The sequence below is a fragment of the Natrix helvetica genome (genome assembly GCF_964273705.1).
Source record: "Natrix helvetica genome assembly, chromosome: 7".
NCBI lineage: Eukaryota > Metazoa > Chordata > Lepidosauria > Squamata > Natricidae > Natrix > Natrix helvetica.
This window is the reverse complement of record NC_138558.1, coordinates 30,688,034-30,707,680: the sequence shown is the minus strand read 5'-3', so window position 1 is coordinate 30,707,680 and position 19,647 is coordinate 30,688,034. Positions and strand designations below refer to the sequence as shown.

Sequence of the window (19,647 nt, the reverse complement as noted above, 5' to 3'; positions counted from 1 at the left end):
ATAACCTTAGAACCTGAAACAATCAGCAATTTCAGTGAGGTAGAGTTTTCACAGACTGTAAAAAATTGTAGAATTATTTCCAATGCATAGTTTCAGCATATATTATGTTGCCATATTACTAGAGCTAAGTAGATTTGAATCTACCTGTATTTGGAAGAGAGGCAGCTTATAGATCTAATGAATACAATCTTGCTTTCCATAAGGAAGGGGCCATTGTATCAAAAGAAATGCAAACTGGGATCTAGGGCTCCTCTAACAGTCTTACTCTAAAGCAGGGGTGTCCAAACTTGGGAACTGTAAGACTTGTGGACTTCAACTCCCAGAATTCCCCAGCCAGCATGGCTGGCTGGGGAATTCTGGGAGTTGAAGTCCACAAGTCTTAAAGTTCCCAAGTTTGGACACCCCTGCTCTAAAGATAGTGTAGCTGACAGCTCACAGGCATGGAAATTGTGAGCTGTCATATTGTGAGCTCATGTATGAAAGAGTAATTGATAACAAGCGAGGTCTATCCTCAACAAGTGCTACAAGAGAATGGCATTGCTGGCAGTCAGTTTCCATGGCCAGCATCTCCTGGAAGAAGCCTGTCAAATAGGCAAGTGGCAGAGTAATAGGCAAACTTGTGCTGCTACTTCACCAAAGTAATAATTTCAGTAACAATTGAAAACTTTATCAATAGAAGCTGCAGAAATAATGTGCTCATTGATGGCAGAATTAGTAACACACAGTTGGCACAACCTGGCTATTTTTCTGAGCTTCCCTTCAGCCTTTAAAACAGAACTATATTCTTATTTGAAAACTGGCCTGGTGCCATTTTAAAACATGCTAAACTTCTCTACATAAGAAATATTTATGGAAGCCAAGTATCTGTTTCTGCTGCATACTACACCAATGTAGTCCTGAAAGTATAGCCAGTAGGATGTGGGCTGATATCAATCATTGACCATATCATCAACCATATTAAGTATACTATATTGTGTTCATCACAAAAATTGTGTCAGCAGACAAAGGAAAACATTATTTTAAAACTGAAACAGCTGAAGACAACTTTAACCCCTTTCAGCTGGGCATGAAATGAATGCATCCATGAAGAGACAAGATCAAAATCTTGTTACCAGGGCATGTTTGTATTATGAACCATGAGATTGAGCCCCTATTGACAGCTGATAGTCAATTTTAATAACAATAACTTGCCATAGGGAAAATTAATAATCTTGTATTCAGTACCCTATCTGTCTTCTTGTGACAAAGTACATCTACTCCCAAATTCAAACCCTGTCATCTTCAAACCCTGCTTCTAAAACGGATGTGCAATAGGCATTCAGAGAAGCAATTACTGTAGCTTCAGTTTTTAGCAGCTGCTTTACCGTAAACTTAAGCTGTTTTCTAAAGTGTGTGTAAACAAGTTTTAAACTTCAAATGCAAACCACCCAAGAGATTATATAAAACATAAAAGACTGTTAACAAGTTGTTGTGAAAATACACTAAATTAGGCCCAACAGAAAAACATATTTAAGGACTTTTTCATAGTCTGGAAAAAGGGACAGAAGGACTGGTGTTTGAAGTAAAAACACTCTATTACAACGTTCAGCATTGCACCAGTTTAATTTCATTTGGTCTTATATAAATGTTGATTATATTTTATGTAGCCGATTTTTTTATGCCAAACCAAATTTCCAGATGGTTATCATATTATTTCCATCTTATTTACCCATCAACTATCCTCACTGGCTCTGATATTCAGAAACCACAATAGAAGTATATGCATTCTTAAGTAATATGGAGTAAATATTTTCAAGTTACAGCCAATTGTGCAGCACTTTCTGTCTGCATCTGGTTGAAGGCTGCAAAACGTCTGGGCTGATCAAAGCTAATGATATAATTAGAAAGTTCACACTATCTTATATGTGATTGAATAGAGATGCCATTGGAATTAGCTTGGAAGCTGCAGCTATTCAGAACATGCTGTTAATACTTGAAAGGGGATAAAATCAACAAAACCTAGAGTAGAACAGTGGACAGAAACATATAAAATGAAATTTCACATGGAGAAATGTAAAATCATGCACCTAGGTAAGAAAACAAACATTTACAGGATGGGGAAACTCTGGCTTAAGAACAGCCCATGTGAGAAGGACTTGTGTGTACTAGTGGATCACAGTCTCAACATATCCCAACAGTGTAATTGAGCCGCAAAGGCCAGTTACATATTGAAGAGCAAATCAAGAGAATGGTAGAATCCAAATCACAGGAATTAATTATACCACTCTATTCTACTTTAGTAGGCTCCAAAAGAGTACTGCATTCAGGTCTATGCACCTCAGTTTAAAAATACACCGATAGATAAGCAAGTCTAAACAAAGCTACCAAAATGGTGAAAGTATCAGAAACCAAGTCTGGAATAGCTAAAAGACCTAGATTTGTTTAGGTTGCAGAAGGTGTGAAGAGAGATATGATAGCTGGGATGTAGGTACAGATCACGGGTTGGAATTGATAATCTCTCAGGTCCCTTTCAACTCTATGATTTTCTGATTTCTATATAGAGATGGGTCAATTTGAAACATTACTCTTTATTCTTCTTACTTTACATATTACTTTATTATGCTTCTATTCTGAAGAAGCCACACTGACTGCTAGCTTTTCAGGTTTGTCTATATAGGTTTGTCTATATAGGTCTTAAGGCACTATATACCTTAAGATCACTTAGCTATCTGACAAAGTCCATTCTTATAGATTTTTCTGGGCATAAAGATCCAGTGAGGGAAACCCAAAAGAGGGCAATCTTGATAAAAATGCCCCAATCCTGGAATTCTCTTTGAACAGTTGCAGATAGTGTTGAAGCTTTTTCTATTAATCTAGGCATTTTGTTGAATATGTGCTGCTGTTCTGTTAGGCCAGTGGTGGGCAACCTTTTTTTTCAACTGAGCCAAATCTCGCCAAAACCACGATTGAAATTTATTTTGAGAGCCACATTTTTAAAACCGAAAATACATAGGATGGTACACAGTTTTTAGTTTCAATAAACTCTGACATTTGAAGTACGCAAGTCTTAAAGCTGTCAAGTTACAAGATCCTTGCATCCCTAACCCTTTAGGAAAAAAACCCCAGGGGGTCTTCAAACCTGACAGCTTGAAGACTTGTGGACTTCAACTCCCAGAATTCTGAGAATTGAAGTCCACCAAGGGCATCAATCATATTAGCCCCGGATGTTTGGAATTGTTAGAGTGGTATACAGCGGAAGTCAGGGGGGTGGGTTTGTGTGGGAGGTGGGGGAGGGTTAGGGTGGAGGGTGGGGCAATATATATGTATGAATAAATTAGAAGATGGGACTAATGAAACATTGTTAGGCTAGGAGAAATTTATATTAAGAGTTATAGATGTTAAATTAGCTTAGAAAATGATCAATGTGTTATTATTAATTTAAGAGTAATTTATATAGTTTTTGTTGGGAGGAGAGGGGTTATGAGTAATCTATTTTAAGATGGGGGGAGGGGAGGGGGTAAAGTGTTTGGTATAATATTTGAATGTGAATTTTTGCTGGGGGGTTGGGGGGGTATAGCATTTGTATGAGATTTATATTGTGTGGAGGGGGGGGGGTGAAAAGGGGGAAAATTTGTTTGTACAAAACTCTTTTAATAAAAAAAAAAAATCATATTAGCCCCGGGATCTGCAAAATTGGCTCTTAAGACTGGTGGACTTCAACTCCCAGAATTCTGAGAATTGAAGTCCACCAGTCTTAAAACAGCCACCTTTGCAGACCTCTGTGTTAGCCCAAAGCCTGGCGCTGGGCGGGCCTTGCTCCCCCATTGGTGGAGCCCCAAGAAGCGAGGAGGGAGAAAAAGAGACGGAGGCAAGGAGCTTCTGCCCCCCCCCCCCCCGCAAAAATCTTATCAGGGAGCCGGCGGGCAGTAGCAAATTAGCTGACCACGCGGCATGATCGGCTAATTTGCTACTGCTCGCCCAGCTCCCCGGTTAGATTTTTGCTGGGAGGGGGCGGGGGGGAAGCTCCTTAGCGTCCGTTTCTTTTTCTGCCTCCTCGCTTCTCGTCCCCGCCCGACTTCAGGATCCTCCCTAATCATCGTGGGTCAAAAAGAAAAAAGGGAAAGGGGCGCTTGTTTTGAAGTGCCCGAGAGGAGGGAGGGGAGCGGGCGCCCGGCACACACAAGAGCCGCATTAAAATGTGTAAAGAGCCGCATGTGGCTCGCAAGCCGCGGCTTGCCGACCACTGTGTTAGGCTACTGATGACCAGTGTTAAGTGTGTTTCATGATCCTTACACTGAATAACTTTTTAGAAAGTTTTATTGTTTAAAATAAATTTGTTTTAGTGCAAATTACTATATTACATGCAAATGAAAAGAAATTAGATTTAAAAAAATAAAAAACAACTCAAACACCAACTAATCAATCAATATTCTAAGAATTTTTTCATATATGCTAAAAATTACCTTATTTAGACCATAGAATTCAGAATCATTTGAGGCAGGCCCAGGATATTTTGTTTTATGGCATAAAGAGTTCTACTAAGGAAGTGTAGGTTTGTCACATCCAGGCCTTAATCAAGGGACTAAGAAGCATTCATATTCTTTGCTAACTTCACCTGCCATGACAATATCATCTCACCCTGTCTTGTAAGAAGGCAGCCCTATTTTTGTTGCTTCTCATTGTCAATAATCTAGCCCATGACTTGAACTTTTATCTAAGTAGAAACAAAGCTACAATTTCAAACAGCTGACCTAATGGCATTCAAACTTATGATACCTGGGTCTAGAGAAAGCTGTGTAATGTTACTAAAAGCTTTGACTGCAAGGCAGCTGGCGTTAGTGAAGATCTTCAATCCGTGTCAGTAGGAGAAAGAAAACAAGATTCAATCCAGTATGGTAAAATATTGCTTTATCATAGGTGACTATGAAAATAACACATGCTCATAGATTAATAATTAGAAATAACATTTCCCAGACAAATATAGTGTTCTGTTCCTATACTATTTATGTTCTATTTATAATTCAATTAAAATATGAAAAATATATTTTATTTATACAATATAATTTTTATATTCTTGAAAAAAATTAAAATATAGCTAGTTATTATGCTAGAATGAAAGAGGTTTATCTATGTTGGCCATCTTGTATATAACTTTAGCAATCCATAAAGAAACATCTCCTTGTAATCCAGATTTACTATCTGACTTTCCAGCTTTAAATCATATCAATATAATTCTATATAAATACCAGCCTTATAAAATGAAATGAAATGCCTTTTTATGTGAGTAATTCGAACATATACAGATGCATTAAGCTAAATGAACTTGCAGTGTGGAATCTAAACATATAGTAATAGTATTCTGACGTATTTCTAGTAATCTAATAAAAATGACCATCTATATTGTGCTCCTATCTTTATCTTTTAATTGTGAACTTTGAAAAATATAACTTATTTTAATATATTTAAAGTGATTTTATACAATATGGCTAATTTGATTAACAACTGGAAGCTACTACATAGACAGAATAAGTTCCCATTCTTCTTAAAGAAAATTCACTTCCAATACATATCCAAAGAAAAAGATACAATGATAGGCTTATTTTCTATAATAAAGTATTACAGTACTTTAAAAAATCATCACATCAGGAAAACATTGTGTTTTCCGCAAAGAAAATATGGTTGATACTTCAACATGTTTCTGCCACTACTTATCACTACAGTTCCTTCCCTCATGGATGTTCAGCAACCTGATACCCCATCTTGTAGGAAAACTGTATTTAAGAGTAAAATATTTATGTAGATGAGTTTACGGAAGCCAAAACACAGATATGAAGAGTTTTGTGCCTCTTGGTTTTCTGCCATTCTGGCCACTCAGAACAATATCCCATGGCTTACTTTTATAGCAATTAAGATAGATATCTTTTAAATATATGAAACTATTCTTTCATTTCATAGTGTATTGTATAGCTCAGTGTTTCTCAAACTTGGCGACTTTAAGTCCTGTGGACTTCAACTCCCAGAATTCCCCAGCCAGCTATGCTGGCTGGGGGATTCTGGGAGTTGAAGTCCACAGGACTTAAAGTCGCCAAGTTTGAGAAACACTGGTGTAGCTGAATGTATATAGTTCGAGTGGAATATAATTGGGCTGCAAAATTTTAAGTCATAGTTTTGATTTTTCAAATTATTTGCTATGTATTTACTTGCTTTCAATTTCCTGATCTATTAGTATCACAGAGCATATTCGGTAGCAAGTATTTTCCACTGGTTTTGATCATTGGCAGCATCTCTGGCATCATCCCAGGGAACGTCAATAATCTTAAAGTCTTCCATAAGTGTTTGGCACCAAGTTTTCCAAGATCGGCCTCGTTTTCTCTTGCTTTAGCAGGTATCCAACATAATGCAATTCTTGGATACTGGTATTTAGGCATATATAAGATATGGCCAACAAGCCGCATTCAATGTTCATTCACTTCTATTAGTATAGTTGCCTTCAAATGCTGTTTACTAGTTTATATGTACTATGCAATAGCAATAATTATATAGAAAAAGGTTTCTACCGTATCTTTTCAGGAATATTTCCTGGATATTCAGAATACAGAAACTTATCATGCTGTATTAATTATTAGTATCAATATATGTTAAAGGATTATATGGTTCTGTAATGTAGAATAGGTAAGCATTGGCAAGTACTGCTTTGTACATATCCATTGCCTGTTTTAGGTACTTTCACAAAATGTCTATTCATAAAATAGCTGTCTCAGTTGAAGACAATCATAAAACATTTTCTAGAAAGCAAATTAGCTGTGTTGCTTCCCATCAAGTCCTCAATCATCTTCTCTGAACACTTTACCAATTTGGATTGTCTTAGTACTTTGGAAGGCAGGCAATTTCACTTCCAAATAAAACTCTGGGCTGTAACCACCTAGCATTTTATTCTCTAAGAATATAAGGCCTATATTCATTCCAAGGACCACAGGTACGTGTAGGTAGACAACTCACAGCATAAGTTTGTTAGATGCTCAAATTATCTCTGCTCACAGCTTAGCTGGAAACAGATCCTTTTATATCCCATTATAAGTCCCATCTTACTCTTCTGAAGGAAAAAAGCAGCAACACACTGCAGGAACATCTTTCTTATTTTTCTTCTGCCGCCAGCAACTATTCTTTTTCTTTCCCAAGAATGCCAATAATTGTTTTAAAATTGACTTCTTATTTTCTCACCTTGTGTACAACTGGTCAGGGGAGAGTCGGGTCATGGATGTTTGCTACATTTTCTGTCAATCGCTGCTAATATGATTGCTAATTTTTTAAAAAAATTATCTTTGTTTCTAAGGCAGTTTATATAATTACGCCATCCTGTATCTTTTACTAATAACACGGCAAGAGTTTTTCTTCTGGCTGTGGGTTGAAAAAATATTGGACTACATGCAACAGCCATCAAAACAATTATCCATATGATATATTCAGCATTTAGTTTATTTTGTTGCAAAAAATAATATTTGTTTGAGGGAATTAGCTCTAAGTTATCAGTTTCTCAATAATATTATGGCTTTCTCAGTTTGTAATATTTTTAATACAATTGTTTTCCATCAGAATACATGCGAGAAGCATAATTTACCATATCATTCTTTTTTTTTTTAGGATTAAAAAGTTGTTCTTGACAAATTATGAACTAAAACACTCAATTTGAATTGAGGAAATACATTTAAGTTAGGTAGTAATGACCATTCAAAACGGGAGTCATAGCACCAGCTAGTAATTTCATTGTAAATTTCATTTTTAATAAAAGGTAGCCAGAAGTAGTCTAAGGGGGAAAGGAAATTAGAATCTATATGAATAGCACAGAGATTGCTTAAACATACTGTTATGTATGGAAATTGTGAATTAAAAACTCTACAATAAGCAAAGTTGAATGTGCACTCCCAGATATTCTACAATGCAGAAATGAGACTGTAAATTTAAAGTTAAGTATGTTAACACCTTATTAATCTGACCTGCAATATTAAGAATATAATATATAATGAAATACTGAGTGCAGTCTTATACCTGTTTACCCAGGTATAGAATCTATTCAGTCAAATGAACATTTCTTCCAAGTAGGTTGCTATCAAATTTCAGCTTCTTGTTTTTAAGTATCTATATGAAGAAAGGCTATTAAAAACGAAACCTCAAGAACAAGCAACTCTATGAATAAACCAAGTATATACAGAACATCTGTTGTAATTGTTTGTGGTACAGCAACTTGAATATTGTATCAACATTTAGAACCTGACACTCAAATTCATAGCGAGGGTGGGACAAGTTGTATGGTGTATACCTCTGTTAGAAGCCACAGCGTTTTCATGCATCACACCATGAACACAAATATCCTTAACATGTTCAGGAAATCCACTTCCTCTCCAGTGAAATTTTCTACAAGTACACTCTATTATAGTGTGGGCTGCAAGCAGCAATAATTCAGCACAAAATAATGTCTTTTGTAGGCATTTTGAAAAGAGTTCAACTTTTCTCAAAATTCCCTGAGATGTATCAGTCTCAGATCCAAAAGATAAATATGCAGTTTAAATTAAATGTCTTACAGTCAGAACTATAGAAATCATAATAATAACTTTAATCAAACTTTTGTTTAATGCTTCTAAATCTCCCCCTTTTCCATATACCAAAAGGACCCACATTTTTGGACCAATCCTCTATGAGTCCTCCAGGATTTATAAATGCACTTCTAGTCAGTTGTATCTTTTAAGCGCTCGGCATTAAAAAAATGGTTTTGGCCTAAAATGGGTTTACTAAAAGGAAAGCAAAAATGAGGAAAGGAAAAAAGAAAAAAGAAACTGGAGATGGAGATGGAAAACACAAAAACAAAATAACATTAATAAGCATTATAAGAAAAGATTGAACTTTAGAGTAGTTAACTTAATAATAAAATTGTACAATTTATCATTGGGAACACAGATATTATTATTGGAAAGTAGCCAAAGTTTTACACAGGCTTTGAAAGGTACTGAAGATTATTGGGAGAACTTGAGCAGTTAGACTCATAAAAGAGTAACTCTAAAAATCATGTAAAATTATTTTTAAAAATGAAGGATCTAAACTCGCAAAGCTGCTTAATATAGTGAAATTATTTTCATGTTATTTATTTGTATTCCACCTTTATTATTTTTACAAATAAGGTGGCAAACATATCCAGCACACCGTTTTTAATGCAATGTTCGCCTGAAAACATATGTACATTTTTGAAAGTAGTATGTTACACTAAAATTAGAGGGTTGTTATTATGAATAAACATTTATAATCCATATGATTAATGAAATTAAAATATTAGCATACAATTTATCTTCAAAAATCAAGGCACTTAAAGTATTCAAACAATGAGCAAAAATATATAACCTACACGAGTAGGAATCAGTATTAGACATAGAAAAATGAAACATAAACAGTTTTTAAAACCAAAATAGAATACCCAGGAAACCAGAATCACCATGATTTTGAAAGAATACAGAAACAAAGTGAGAATAAATAAGATTGATTGATCATTTGATTATTATAAATAGAAAGAATCACGAGATTTAAGGGTTGGAAGGGATCTTTGATATAATCTAGTTCAACCTCCCCCCTCTACCCCAGGGCTACAACATATCCAACAAACTACCACCTATCCTCTGTTTACAAATCCTCAGTGGAAAGTCTCCTCCTACAAGTTTCTTTCACTGATAAACAGTTCTTACCATTTGGATTTTTTTCTGATATTCAACAAAATCAGCTTTCTTCTAAATTAAACCCATTGTTTCTTTTCCTGCCTTCCACAAATCTTCTATGTAACATCCCTTTAGGTATCTCACATATCTCCTTTCCTTCTTTGTCCAAGCTAAACATACTCATTGCTTCCAACTATTCCTCACTCATTCCTTTCATACTTCTTAGTGTGCTATCTTGACTAGTAACCTATGCAAATTTTTAAGTTTGTCAATGTTGTCCCTAAACCAAAAGTCCCAGAACTGGTCATTGTATTCTAGGTGTAGCCTATGTAGAGCAAAGTAGGGGTAAAAATATTGTTTATCTTGATTTTGACATACTTCTATTGATGCAATCTATAATGGGATTTGCTTTTCTGCATCTACATCATAATTTTGACTCATGTCTAGCTTGTGATCCATTCAATCTTTTTCTGCATGCACTGCTCCCCAATGGGATCCAACCCATTTTATATTTATGGTTTTAATATTTCCTACCATATGTGGAACTTTGCATTTGTTTCTACTGAAATTCATTTTGCTAGTTTCTACCCAGCATTCCAACTTGTCAAGATACTCCTGAATCATGGTGCTTTCTTCTAAGATGTTTACTACTCCCATTGTACACAAATATATTAAAGTGTTGAATAGTACAGGATCTGAAACAGAATCCTGTGATATGTCATTTGACACTTCCTTCCAGCTTGAAATCCGTAATGGAAAATAAACTGTCTATCCCCCCCCTCCCTGAAAGATTTACACATTTTATAACTTCATAAGTATTTATGTACTTGCACCAGGAATCTTAGAGTTGATTCTGTTAAATTTTATGGGCAAATTCCAAACATTTATTTTTATGTTTATTTAGGTCCACACAAGAAGGATTTTGTTCTAGCTTCTAATCTATTAAATTTTATTTTGTATAGAAAAATGCTTCTCCTAAGCCACTTTACCTTCTTCCTTCCTTACTTCCTTCCCACTTAATAGTGTTTCAACTTTATATGGCCACTAAATATGATCAACAGTCATTGAGATTTTGCAGAAGGGAAAATTATTTTCAGCCTGAAGCCTTTTCCTTAAAGACATTTTACACTTTTGCAAACTTGTTAGTTCTTTCAGGCTCCGAAATTTTCTTGTTCTATGCTGACTGCAATTGTTTTGTTTGATAAGGATAACACAGAAGAATTCTTAATATATTTATATAATGACAGAGTGCAAAAAATGATAGTTTCTGAAAAGCAATATCACTTTTATCAGTCATATGATATACAGTACGACTGTTATAATATATTATGAGCATCAAAAGGACCTTGTATATTTCACAGTTACAAGTAAAAGCATAGCTTTTTGTCCAAAATTGAACAGCATGCTCTGCTGAATATATTTATGAAGTAGTTTTGTAATTTTTTTCAAACTCATGTTATTTATATTTAGCACAATATTTTCTGCTACTTCACCACAGTTCACCACATGAACACATTCAAATACAATTTGGATAAAACTTAATTTCATTTCATTTTCATATATATATTTAAAGTAAATTGTTTTTGTAGATTTTCACGGGTACAGGTGTGCAGGTTTTGGCGTATTCGAGTCTTTTCCCATGTAAGATTGAGAGTATCTTGGCGACATTTCAACGAGGTCCCACTCATCATCTTCAGGCTGGTGCCTTCGGCTTCGTGCCTGTGTGAGCAAAGCGTGATCGGAGCTGCTGTCCCTCTATAAATATTGGTGGTGGTGTGTGGAGTGCTGGCCTTGTTGCTGTAAGCGATTGGTTGGCTGTGTTGTAACATCTTGATTAGTTGATGGAGTTGATGTTTGCAGATTAGTTGGCTGTTTCGTAACATCCTGTGTGGCTGAGGTACTGGCTGTGTGCCTATTGTTCTTTTGTGTTGTAATGACCTGGGTAATGGGCTGTGTCGTGACATCCTGAGCTCTATTGTAGTGATATCCTAAATCCTGTGCTGCAACCTCCTGGGGGGTTGTAAAGTAAATTGTACATACAGGCAAAATTGTTCTTACTGATCTGGCTCACTCCCAATCTCCATCCTTAAAATAACATTGTGGAATAAAGTAAGAGATAGTGAAAGGCTCAAGGTGCCAATAATCATCACAATTTATCAGGGACTGGAACAATAAGAGCAATGATAGCAGTTTGGCCACACAGAATTAAGGTGTCATGACCCCTACTTTAGCATTTACTGAGTCAAAAGGACCAGCTGAGTCAGTTAAGTGTAATGGAGTCTTTGATTTATAAGTCATTATCACTTTCCATAAATTGCCAACCTGGATCTGTATCAATTCTAGCCTGATATGTCCATGTGTATTTCAGCAAAGATGGTTTAATATACAGCAGAGTTTTGTTAATGGAACAAATGCCATGTAGAAGGTATTCTTTGCAACAAACAGGAAATATGTCTAAATATAACATAAAATTTGAGAAATGGAAGGATTATATTAATGATGTCACACATTACAAATATTATTTGTACTTGCTAGGTTATTTCACGGGAAACCATAACAATGACATCATAATGATGGCTGACTTTTATTAGTGTTTTCCCTGTCCCTTTTTTGAAATTATAGACTGTTGTAAAAGAAAACAACATTCAAAATGTTGCCTCCGCTCTTGTAATTGGCTTTAACTTACCACAGTTTTAACAGGAAACTGTGTTCCGTTTCATTTTTTAAAAAGGATAAAAGTGAACTGAAGGACTAATAAATTGCAGTGAAGAAGAGGAAGAAACAATATTTTGAAAGCTTGTTTTCATAGCTAAAGTTCAGCTTGGGAATCAGAACATTGCATTTGAGTCTTTTTAATCCAAATATCTCTGACTTGTTTTATCACTCTTGGGGAAAACATAGCTTAAGTTTTCCCTCCTGAATGAAAAGACGAATAAAATAAGCAAGCAAACAGTATCATTATTTAAATCACACTAAAGCAAACAAATAAGAAATAGCAGAGAGTGTCTGTATATTTCTTTTGTTTTTGCCTGAAAATTAAAGGTGTACAGACCTGGTTTTGGGCAAGCGTGCTGAGAAAGAATTCTGCAACTGGATTAGCCCTAATTGAAAAGGCCTCTGATGTAACTGAATAGTATTCTTAGAACAATGTTCCACTAAAGAACTTAAAACAGGACTGAATAACCAAGGCCCTGGACTATAGATAGCCCCATGTGTGTGTCACATGGAAGTTGTCCTTCATTACATAATTATATGCTGTCAAAAACCAGTCCAATTTGTGATAGGCTTTTTAACACTTGTTATGATTGATGCATTCTCTGTTGCCCTCACCTTCCCAAACTATTGCATGGATCACAGCTACAAAATTACCATTTCTCCATATTAAGGCAAAGACAACATTTTTGACTCAAAGTCCCAAAGTGCTTTTTCTAAAAGGCAACTGGACTTTCTTGATTTTTTTCCTTTCAAAACATTTCACTTGTCATCCAGTTCAGAATTGAAGAAGCTTCTTGGATGAAAAGCAAAATGTTTTCAAAGAAAATTTACTGTCCTTATTCTTCAAAAGGAAAGTGGATTATATTACAACTGTTGCTGCTCATTTTCAATATAGTCAATATAGTAGAATAGTACAACTATTTGTATAAAGGGCTCGGGCAAATGGTTGAATATGTTCACAGAGTTATAGTGTGTCGTACTGTTCCATACAACCTGAGAAATATACCATACAATATGGTAGAAATTCTGTATTCTGAATTAAACAAAATGCTGCAAATTATATTGCAAAACAAGTACATGAAGATACAAATTAAATATGTAGCATATTGATTGTCCCAGGGAAAAATGTTAACAAAACCCTTATTTGTTTTCGTATGAAGCTAGTAAACAAGACTATGCAAGTTACACAGTTTCAGGTGTTGAGCTGACAAATACAGTTGGCGTCAGAATTGTACAATTTTCAGCCTTTAGAATGGAGTGTGGTTGCTATAAAATTTCATTTTGACTGTCAAGTGTCTTTGAAGTTTATCAAAAGGCAATGAATTCTATTCTGCATGCGCCACCTAGAGCTGTCTGGTATATTGATAAAATTATCTAAGTAGCAATTATTGCTGTATGATAAATTGACATTGTTTTTGAGACAGCCATAAAAGGACTAAAACTAAATACAAATGGTACTTCTGTCTTGAGGATATTGTTGAATATCATCTTATTTTATAATACCAATTCTGAAACTTAAATTACAGTATTAGATTGTAATGGCTATTGCTTGGTATTAGTGACTTGCTCAGAAACTGTACTTCATATATCATCTAGAAATATCATCCGACTGGATCCTTACACTTATTGTGTGATGTATTAAACAACAGGATATCCATGTTTTGTCTCAATGACCTTATCTTGCTGGGTTAGGACATTTTCTTCAATATTTCCAACATATCTGTAGTCAGCACATGATAGGCTGCTTATTATCAAGTAAGTAGCACAGCATTTATTTGTATAGGAGCCTACTTTGAGAAAGAATCTAGGCATCAAATAATAAATTTAGACATCTGAAGCAAAAGTTGCAGCATTTATAAAGCATAGCTTGCCCAAAGGACCTTCAACCTGAAGCTGGACTCTCTTTGTCTAGCCAGATTTACCTGTGCTGTTTATTTGTTCAGTGTCTCATGTGTAGTATGGACAGCAACGTTCTTCCTGGATTGGTCATTTTATTAATAGTATAGTCTGCATGTTAAATGAAGAAATGAAATCCAGTTTAGAACAAATGGTGTCTGCCTCAATTTATATTGTTTTATATTATATTTTTGTCATTTTGGTGTTGATTGTTTATTTTTTTCTTTGTTTCAATTCTATATTAGCCAGTCAGAGTAAAGCAGTCAAATAAATAAATAAGGTTGTAAGCATTTCCACAATATTAAATGATTGAAATTATGGAACTAAACTATTTTTGTCTCCATTAAAGTAACTGTGAATTACATAATTCTCTATTGGTCTAGCATTCAAATTTTAGCCAGAGAATCAAGCAAATTCAATTTAATGCGTTAGTAATATGTCTTGTTTAATTGTTGATATGATCATTGTAAAAATAGAAACTCTATAAATCTCCTTTAAATCTCCTTTATGGAACTAAACTATTTTTGTCTCCATTTGTCTCCATTAAAGTAACTGTGAATTACATAATTCTCTATTGGTCTAGAATTCAAATTTTAGCCAGAGAATCAAGCAAATTCAATTTGATGCATTAGTAATACATCCTGTTTAATTGTTGATATGATCATTGTAAAAATAGAAACTCTATAAATCTCCTTTAAAAGTGTCATTTTTTAAAAGTTTAACCCGTATGTCACAATAAGCAGTTGCATAATTCGTAAGGAAAATCACATGGTCAAAACTTAATTTTTAAAAAAATTATGATTGTTTCTTGGTGGTCCAAGCCACTAAGTTCCATTTCATAATAATATTACTAACTTGTTTAAATGTTTGCTGTATTAAAGGTCAGGGCAAGTTCTTATTTACACTTACAATGGGAACTATATACTATAATACCAGATAGCAGTGTAACCTTAAGCAATGAAGTCAGCCACTTCAGTGTTATATTTCATTCTAATGATGTGAAGATAATCTCTTCAACTGCATGACCACTATATTAGCTACAGTCCATTAAAAATCTTTATGGAAACAGGGAATCAGAAATTATATTGTATTCTTCTATTTGTCATTAGTAATATTTTGATTGGTCAAAGCCCCTGTTTCATTATTATCTTTCTATTTTTGTGTTTATTGGCAGATAAACCAAAGATGACATTGTAGAATAGCAGAGTGTCCTGTTTTCGACCATAAATTAAATATAATACAATAATACAATAATACAATAGTAGAGTTGGAAGGGACCTTGGAGGTCTTCTAGTCCAACCCCCTGCCTAGGCAGGAAACCCTATACCGTTTCAGACAAATAGCTATCCAACATCTTCTTAAAGACTTCCAGTGTTGGGGCATTCACAACTTCTGGAGGCAAGCTGTTCCACTGATTAATTGTTCTCACTGTCAGGAAATTTCTCCTCAGTTCTAAGTTGCTTCTCTCCTTGATTAGTTTCCACCCATTGCTTCTTGTTCTACCCTCAGGTGCTTTGGAGAATAGTTTGACTCCCTCTTCTTTGTGGCAACCTCTGAGATATTGGAATAATGCTATCATGTCTCCCCTAGTCCTTCTTTCTCTTAAGCTAAACATACCCAGTTCCTGCAACCGTTCTTCATATGTTCATATATACGACTAGAATGTGCCATAAGGACCTTCTATAGAAACTATTATTTCTAACACAATAACTTACATTTCCACTATGATATTCCCCCCCAAAAAATGGTAGACAATGTAATTCAGGTAATCCTTGACTTACAATCACAACTGGAACATTGTTAAATGATGCTTTCATTAAATGGGCTGGACCCAACTTTATGACCTTTTTGCTGCAGTCGTTAAGCAAATTGTTTTCCCCCACTGACTTTGCTTATTGAAAGCCCACTGGGGAGGCTGCAAATGGCGACATCGGAATCTTGCAACATTTGTCACTAGATACCAATTGCCAAACACACACATTTTGTGACCACCCAGATACTGTGACAGTTGTAAGTGTGAGGACCAGTTATAAGTCACTTTTTCACACCAGTGTAACTTTAAACAGTCATAATTCAAAGAACTGCACAATGTGGCACTAATGTGGAATGACCCTATGACCAACCTGTTTCAATTTCTATAAAGTTCACTGATCTTTTAATAGCTGTGCTCATCTAACCTAATCTGACCATAAATTATTTTCTTTTCTCATTACCACAATTGATCTTTATCGCACAGTGATTTTAACAACTACATTGTAGCACAATAATAGAACATCTCAATCCCAAATGATTGTAACTTCTATTTTATGTGTGGGAGCAAAATTTTAATGTGAATTAGAGCTTTGAAGCCTTTCTGTATACAGTGTATGGAGGCCTTACACTGCATATACTGTATGTGAAGACCAGCTTTTCAATATCATCTTCAGCATGACATGGAAAGAGGAGATGCTTATCAGTGCTCACATGCTGAATAAAATTACATAGTATTTTTTTTTTAAAAAAAAAGAATCTTAAGTGTTTTGTCCCTGAAATGCCAAGATGGGCGTTATCCATGCAATTACAAAGAAATGGAAGAAGAGAACGAGGAAAATTGAAAGCGACCAAGTTTCCAAACTCTTTAAAACTCAAACATTATTTCTTGGAAATTTATTACTTTTCATATCCTGAATATAAGTTTATTGATTTGGGGAATTTTAACTCATTGTGTAAAAAAAAAGAAAAGAAATATACAGGTAGTCCTTGACTTATAACCACAATTGAGCCCAAAATATCTGTTGCTAACCGAGACATTTGTTGGCGTTTACTGATTAGCCCTTGAGCCAAACATTTGTTGAGTTATGCCTCATTTTACGACATTTCTTGTCACAGTTGTTAAGTGAATCACTGCAGTTGTTAATAACGGCTGTTAAATGAATCTAGCTTTCCCGTTGACTTTGCTTGTCAGAAGGTTACAAAAGATACCCACATGACCCTGGGAGAGTTCAGCCGTCATAAATATGAGTCCGTTGCCAAGCGTTTGAATTTGGACCACCTGACATGGGGATGCCGCAACAGACATAAGTGTAAGAAATGGTCATGGCACTTTTTTCAGTGCTGTTGTAACTTTGAGTGGTCACTAAATTAACTGTTGTAAATTGAGGACTACCTGTATTATTTTCTTGTCAGGTTAATGGGTAAGACAAATGGCAGCTTCTAGATCAGTGTTTCTCAACCTTGGCAACTTTAAGTCCGGTGGACTTCAACTCCCAGAATTCCCCAGCCAGCTGGCTGGGGGTTTCTGGGAGTTGAAGTCCACAGGACTTAAAGTTGCCAAGGTTGAGAAACACTGTTCTAGATACATCTGATTTGAATCAGATTGTTTTTAGAATCATAGATGAGGGTCCAGCCAAAGCATCTTGCACTTTTATATTTCTTAAGTAAAGCACATAGAGATTAAGGCATGAATTTCATTTCAGATTTTTCATAACCTAATATAGAATTACCTCAATGTGTCTAGTGTTCTTCTGAACGAAATGTCAAACCGATTGTTAATGTTCTCATAAATTTTCATATAACATGATTCTATAGAAGCAAACAGTACATCCATAATATGATGATCCATTTCATATAAATACACATTTATAGGAATGGGATAGTTTCCTGTCAAATACAAATGTTCAACTTTCTCCCTAAAGAAAGGTAGAAGTTTTAATACAAAATGGATTTCAAAATCATTCAGACTGTATATTTTCATAAACGTGGGTTTATTATTTTTAACAGATTCAGCTTATCACTGCACTGTGGTCAGTGCTTTTTGTTTTTAAAAAAAGGAATTTAATTTTTAAATGTTGATGGAATCCCAACACATGCCATTAATTTGGAAAAGGTGCCAATAATTATAGCAGTATTTTCTACATTACCCAAAAACATATAATACAAAATATAATGCTAGAATTTCATTTCTGTTAAAAGAGTACGTCAGTTAAATGTAAATTAGATCTTTGAATTTCAACAGCTGTTTTCAGAAATTTTCAGGATGCTTTTCCTGGAAGCAACATGAACATAAGTTTACAGCGAAAAAATGAAGAGTCAGTGAAGTGTGTAGAAATCATATAAAAAGTTATTCAAGTGAAAGACAATTAAATTAAGAATAATTAGAGTTTGAATTGTCATTGTTCCATTATGTTCTTTAGAAGAAAACTGGCATCAGAATGTCCAAGTAACTTCGAAGCTGCTCTGCAATAGTTTCGTTTATGGATTTTAAAAGAAGGAACTGATGGTTTTGCAAAGCTTTCATCCTACATGCTGCTAATTGGAGAAGTACTTATCAGGCTATTGAAAATGCTGTCTAGTGAACTCTGGCTAGGATCCAAAGAGCAGTGAAACTCTGAGAATGGACCTACAGGCTGCCATACAAACCTCACCTAAAATTCAATGGAAATTTGGGGATGGTCTCTGATGGTGGCCTCTAGTGTAGCATAACAAGGGGGAATGGGGGGGGGGAGAACAGAAGAGAATAGTGGACAGACCTGCATGTGCCTAAGTTTTCTGTATTTTGATCCTTTCAGCTAAGCAGCTTAACTTCATAGGATGGTTCTTCAGCAATTTTATATAGTGTGTTCCAAAATAATATTTCCATCTTTTATTAAATAAATTCCGGAATTCTATTGGACACTGAGAAAAGGAAACTGGATTTATTTCTCTTGTTATGAAGCAGAAAAGAAGAAAGAGAGCACACAGACTTTAGTCAAACTGCTTTCTTCCCATATACATAGTATTAAAACATTAGTTAGTCTCACATATAATTTTCGCATCCAAACCTTGATCCAGAGTTACATAGAATAAATCCATTAAAATCAACAGTACATACATTGCTTATAACTGAATTAACTCCCACTGGGTGTGCAGTAGTTTAATTAATATGACTGGAACTGAACCATAATCTTTCTATCATTATGGGAACATGTTTATATCATCAGAACATTTTCTAATAGTGCAAGAATACTTCTATGCTGTTTGAAAGGCGGAGAGGAGAGTTTCTGATTATTGTAATTCCTAATTCTGATGTAACCCTTCCTGCCTTTTCTCTCTTTTTTATTTTTTTTTATTTAGGGAGAATTGTCTTTCTCTATTCTGTTACTGACATTTGTATTGTCACAGTATGTGAAACTGATGCTAAACATGTAACTATACTAATCTGTGTGGCATACATAAATAATGAAAGAAAGATGTTTGGGCATTTTCTTTCTTTCTTTTTGAAATAATAAAAAGCTGTACACTATAGGCCCTCATACAAAGTGATGCTTTTATGCAAAGAGACTGGAGTCTGCTTATTACCTACAGTATGCTTGCTAGCCCTGATGAACAGACCACCATAGTT

General features: G+C 34.9%; 1 protein-coding gene across 4 annotated transcripts in view; it reads left to right on the top strand.

Annotated features, from left to right (window-relative positions):
• HHIP (hedgehog interacting protein) overlaps positions 1 to 19,647 on the top strand; it is an 85,871-nt gene that overhangs the window by 41,332 nt on the left and 24,892 nt on the right. The gene's annotated exons all lie outside the window — the stretch shown is intronic.